Consider the following 6352-nt stretch of genomic DNA (forward strand, 5'->3'; position numbering starts at 1 on the left):
AGGCAAAGCCCCCACCACCCTTCAGCTTCCGGCGCCCCCCCCCCCCCCCCCGAGGGTGGCACACCAAGCAAAGGGACCCCTCAGCAGTGCCCAAACCTGGCATGCTAGGATACTTCTTCTCTGCATCTACAAATACGTCTGAACAGAGGTTCAGCGCAGGGATGCTAAATGGGATGCTGATGGGAACTTCCACACTGCCGTCGTGTCCAAATATAAAAGCAACTTCAGTCCAATAGGTGGTGGTGTGCCCTCACACAGCAAACACATCTTCTGGATATGAGACATATTATCAGAGCCTTTTTTGCAAATCAAGGGCAAGTTAAAGATAGCATTATAATCCCCATTTGCCGCCTTTACCAAAGCTGAAAATAGGTAAGAGGACGAAAACTAAAACCGGTCCACAGCTGGATACTGGCAGTCAGGTGTAGGCACAGCACTACACTACGCAGGTGTAGTAGAGATGATCTCTTTTATTAGACCAACAAGATTTTTGCAAAAAAAATATTCTTTAATTTTGCAAAAGTCGTGTTGGTCTAATAAAAGCTATCATCTCTACTGCGGGTCCTGACTGCCTTTTCCTCTAGACCAATACGGCTACAACCTGGATACCTGATAAAACGATCCTGCTCATTGCTGTGCTCAGCTGAACTACGGTACCAGTGCCCTCTGCTGTCCATTGTAATGGAAGTCTCCCAGGATATCATTTCTTCCCATTCCCCTGCCTGATTCACTGCTCTGCTTCCTGCCCTATCTGCCACTGAGATGTCTGTCCTCTCCACAATCTGCCACATGCCATGCAGAGGTTGGTCACCCCAATCTGTATTATTTTCTTTTTATACAATGCCCTTTTTGTACAATATTCTTGATCCATCAATGACAGGATGCCCAGAGCCTGCCGCTTCACTGGCTTGCATCTTGTGCGATTATGTGCACCCAATCCATGTGAAATGGCTGCGCAACACAACCACTCTGATCTGGTTGCTTTTTGCATCCTGCCAGGCACTTGCACTGTATTTGGGAAGTGACTGCTGGGCAGCAGGGAATTGGATCCTCCCCCACGATTGCTTGAGGGCATGGACAGGCGCCTTCGTGGCTGCTGCCAGGCTTGGCAAGGCAGTGCAGCTAGTGGCTCTTGGGGCAAGTCTTGTTGGATACACCCTGTCGGCTTGCCCACCTGGACGTTTGATTTTGATGCGTGGTAGAATTCAGGCTGGTTTTGGTCCCCGTGCTCCATTCTCCTGCATCTCCCCCAGGCATGCTGTGCTACAGCATGTCTCTATAGCATGGTCTCCAGTGTGATAGTAATTTTAGTGAGCATCAGCTACCAAGTCTCTCTTCATCGTTCCTGTTTCTCTAGGCCTATGTTTGGGATTGTTCAGCTGAACATGTGGAAATCATTCCTTCTCACTCCTGTTCTTATGGCACTTGTCTGGCTTCCTGGTTCAGCGTCTCGTTGCTGCTGACGCAGCACTCTTGCCATAGCAAAGTGAGTTCTCACTACATAACTTTCCCCCTTGCTCAGCTCCTTGCATCTCTAGAGGATGGAGACATCTGCAGGTAGTGTTCCTGGATCCCATCACCCAACAGCGCGGAGATAATGCAGGAAGGGAAAAGAACTTCCTCCCCGACCCATGGAGCACATTAGACTTTCCCTGGAAGCTGGGTCAGACAATTATTATTTTAACCTGCAGCAGTATGACCCCCGGTGCTACAGGTTTGCGTCACACCGCGACAGCATGTAAACGTTACCTGGCCGAGAGATGCACTGGACCCAGCCAAAAGCCTGGGGGCTGCTCCCAATATAAATGGTCCTCTTCTCCACGACAAGGCTCCCTCCCACCTGGAAATATGTTGGCAGCACTGAATACTGGTACCTACAGGTAGGCCTGCTTCATCGCCTGTCTATGCTGTGGCTAAATCGGGGATAAACTATTGTTAAGACCCACTCTGCACCAGCTGCAGCGCTACATTGAGGAGGAGAGGGGCTGCAGGCTACCTGCTGTATACACCTTTATGGACTCCATTTGCCAGCTACATGCTTCATTGAGAGCTGCTGCCCACCTTGGGTCTCCTGATGGGTAAGTGTGATTCCTGATTAGACACAGAAATACTAGGCACTGAGATTCACTGAACTAGGGATCAGGTTTGAAGCAGGATCCAAACACTTAACTCGTATTCCCTAGGTCTACGCACTAAACCCTGCCACCTCCCCATACATATTCTTGGTGTATAGTACCCATAAAGCATGCCTTGAAGAACCTCTGAACTAGGCCATGGCAGCCTAAAAGCTTGTAATTAGCTCAATCAGGACTCGCAGTACAGAGATCTTTTATTAGACCAACAAGATGTTTGCAAAAAAAATTAATTGCAATTGCAAATGTAATTAGCCTGTTATTTTTTGAAAGGTAAGGATTTTTTGAGGTGAGATCTTTCATTGGACCAACTGCATGGTTGGGATAAAGCTAGACAAGCTTTCAAATGCAAAACATTTTCCTTTTGGTCTGAGCATTATTTTTAAGTCTCAAGTTTTAGACTAAAAAGAAATCTCTTATTTTTGAGTCTGTTCGCACATACCCCCAGCGGGGAAATAGCTGGAGCTGAAGAAGCAAGCCTTGGTGCTGGCATGGCGCTCAATATAGCAAAGCGAGGTCTCACTGCATAACTTTCCCAGCTGGCGCAGCTCCTTGCATCTCCAGGGTATGGGGACGTTTGCAGGTAGCTTAAGCTTATCTAAATTGATCCCAACCCTGTCACTGGACCAGCAAAAGATACCCCCCGCAAAAATCCTTGCCTCTTGCCAATGAAGTACTGCATTTTCTTTGTCATCCCTTCCTTCTAGGCTTTACTGCCCCCACATTCAGCCCCTTGTAGCTTGGATATTATTGATCCTGATTCCTCTTCCACTCTCCTTCTGAGTCACGTTCTAGTATCTGGTTGGGTTTTTTGGTTTTTTTTTTTATAAAAGACTACGTAGCGAGCTCTTGAAGCATCTTTCCCCCCAGAAGGAAGCCAATTAGTGACAGCTGTGAAAGCAGCAGCCCGCCAGGAGCCAGCCTGAGATTCATCAACCCAGTCCACAGAACCCATTGAGCAATAATGCCCTTCAGTCTCTGCTAATCTGCTAAACATCTGAATCAATTTGCCTGAGATAAAAAGCCCACTGAGCCATGTGATCCCCTGGTAGAAGTGTCTGGAGTTCAGCTGCTAACACATCCACTGTTCCTTGACAAAAAGGCTGTGGATGAAGACAGTCTGGCAACCACTTTTCTCCTATGAGTAGCTGCATTGATGCCTTCCATTCTGTGAGATGCCTCCCGAAAGGCAGGGAAGCGAAGCTCTTGGTAGTGCTTAGCACATCCCTTACGCTCCTGCCATATCGCACAACTGGAATCAGCGTTCCAGGAAACCTGGGCATCCCTCTAGTCCAGCGGCTCTCAACCTTTTTAGACTTGAGGCACCCCGTGGAAAATGCCAGCTTGCAGTTTTCACGTGTTTCTTTGACTACATAAAAATAACAGATCAATAATAGACACAGCAGGTCCAAGTGTTTTTAACACTCTGGATTCCTGTTTGAAATCTCTGGGTTTCCTTGTGAATCATGTTTGCACCCCTAACCGTGCTAACATTGTGCTCACCCTCAAAGGGATCTCAAAGCACCGCAGCGCCTGGCTGAGACTGAGTGCTCCAGCTGCTCTTCAGATGGGGCCAATATACAGCTATGGAAGAAGGAGCATGCCTGATGCCATCCAGAGAGCAGGAAAGTTGCTCCTCGGCATCATCCCTGCAGGTAGCGCTGACATGGCTTATCTCTTCTCATCCACTGAGTGTCTTACGGACACACAGCTGAGCCCTGTGTCAAATGGAAGCACATGCAATGCCAAAAGCAAACTGCTTTCAGATGGAGCATACTCCTAGGGGAAAAGACAGGCAGAGTTAAAGGATGCCCTAGCAGGAAACACACAGGTTCTCCATGGATGGGTTGGGAACGGATGAGGGTATGCCTGGAGGAAAGGGACTATGGAGCTGAGTTTGTAGGGAAGTCGGTGGTTGCATTTTCAAAATGGAAGGAATAGATTTGAGGGCTTTCCCCAGGTTGTTCTGGGTGCACTTCAGCATGGGAAGAGCTGTGAACCCCTTGCATTCTGTCAAGCCCCCCCATTTCCCTCCGCTGTGAAATAGGAATGGGAGAGGCCTTCAGGCCTCATTCACCAAGTGCCTTACACGAGCTCTAAGGCTCTGGGCCTGATTCCCCGTTCATTGCAATCATTTAAACCGCAATGAAGTAGGTGTAAAACACAGCCATGCAGATCCAAAGGCGTCTCATACCCACTGCACGCCGCGTAAACGCTAGAGAAAGAAGACAGGCATACTTAGGTTTTCATTTGACTATTCCTGCCCTCTTCCTCACAGTGTCTGAAGTGAGATTGTGAACCTCTGGCAGACAACGTATTTGGGGTAAATCTGATATCTTAAATACTTGGAAAAATTCTTCTTTGCAAGCTTTTGGGTACACATGCCGGCTGTCAGACTGAAGAAGCATGTGCAGTTGGTGTGTGCTCTGAAAAGTAACATGGACGCTTGCCAGATCATGGGCAGCCCGAGAACAGTAAACCAACTTATTTAGACAACTCTCTATGACAGGGGTCGGCAGTCTACAGCCCATGGGCCAGATCAGGCCTGCAGATGGACTGTATCTGGCCCACAGTCAGGACAGTCGAGGCATTCAGTGGTGGGGAAATCCAGGACATAGGGTACCATGCAGTGGTGGGGGAAATGAGCTGCAAAGCAAATAGGCAGTGGCCTCTCTTAGACCAATCTGTTAATTTGGCCCGCTGCTGTTCAGAGGCTGCCAACCCCTGCTGTGTGTGAATCTAGGACCTCATTTCACAAAGTGCTAAGCCCCCCAATTTGGGCATAAGCCACTGGAAGCTGCAAAGGCTCAGCATCCTTCAAATACATGCCCAACACCATTTAATATTGACATGTATGGTAACTACTCTGGCTTCCAATTCTCTTCTGTGTGCGTTCATTTACACTTGTGTGAAGTGAGTGACGTGCACTTGCTCAGGCTTGGAGCATTTTTACACTGGCTTTGCCTATATAGGTCACACCAAGGGGGAAAGGCAATGGTAAAAAGATAGGCAGATGTTGAATTCTGACTTGCACACGGTAAACAACGATCTGTGGAGAGTGATTGCTGTTGTGCAACTGCTGTGTGGCGTTTGATCCTTTGAGTGGGACTTTCTGAAGCACGTAGATGCACAAGTCTTGACAACCAACAGGACTTAGGCACCTAAATTACTTGCAAGCGATTTGGGAAAGAAGCTGCCTTGTTTCAACATGGCATAAGAAGGTCATTAAATCCTGAATGTACCAGCCACTACAACAGGCCCATTTCTATTCATCCCTACCTCTGGGCTGAGGAGAATGGTATTTTTTAGAAGTTTCTGTTAGGATGTAAAAATACACACTTAAACAGCAGATCTTCTGTGTGTGGGGAACTGATGAACCAGAATCAGTTTCTCTTACGGTCTCGTTGTTATTAGTCCTAGACAAGGTAGATGACAGAGCTGGGGGAAAATGAACTCGTTTCTGGTTGCTGTTTGGACATCATTGATAGATGTTTAAATTTCAGCTGCAGCATCTTTCCTGTTGCAGCCAGAGGCATCTGTGATAGTTGTGTTGTGCCTGGACATGCATGCAGTGTATTCGCTCGAGTCTGATATTAGCTTGACAAACTGAAAGAAAACCTCTGACGAGATTAGCCTGGCAAGGTCACAGAGGGTTTGTTACTCCAAGTGCCAATCTCAGACTACTTCAGCCCTTTTGGAACTGCTTTCTCTTGCAGTAAAATGTAAATTCCCTCATCACTGCATTAAGAACCTAATTTCAATGCAAAATAATTTTGAGAGACCTAATTCTCCCCCTGCCCACCACAGGCTTTCACATATACTCTCTTAAACATTGGGCCTAATTCTATGAATGTGCAGACTGCCAGGCTTCGTTTGGATTCAGGTGCTCTACTCTTTGCAAAGTTGGCCCCATGGATCACTGCACCTTTGTCCTATTGCAGAAGGTGGCTTTTTGGAATATGGATACGTTGGTGCTATTGGCAAAGACTTTGGCAAATGGTCAACCCTTGCTACATAAACACTAACACAAGATGCACGTGGAAATGCTCCAGAAAATTCAAGTTGTGAACTGAGGAAAGCTCCTGCCCAAAAGGTACTTTATTATTCAGCAAAGGTCAGGAGAAGCCTTCAATGACAGTGTAAAAAGCTATGCAGGAAGGAAAAAACAGCGTACAACAGTGGTTCTCTCCCTCTCTCTCAAAAAAAAAAAAAAAAAAAAA

Source organism: Gavialis gangeticus, unplaced genomic scaffold (assembly GCF_001723915.1).
Source record: "Gavialis gangeticus isolate Ggan-Ray unplaced genomic scaffold, GavGan_comp1, whole genome shotgun sequence".
NCBI lineage: Eukaryota > Metazoa > Chordata > Crocodylia > Gavialidae > Gavialis > Gavialis gangeticus.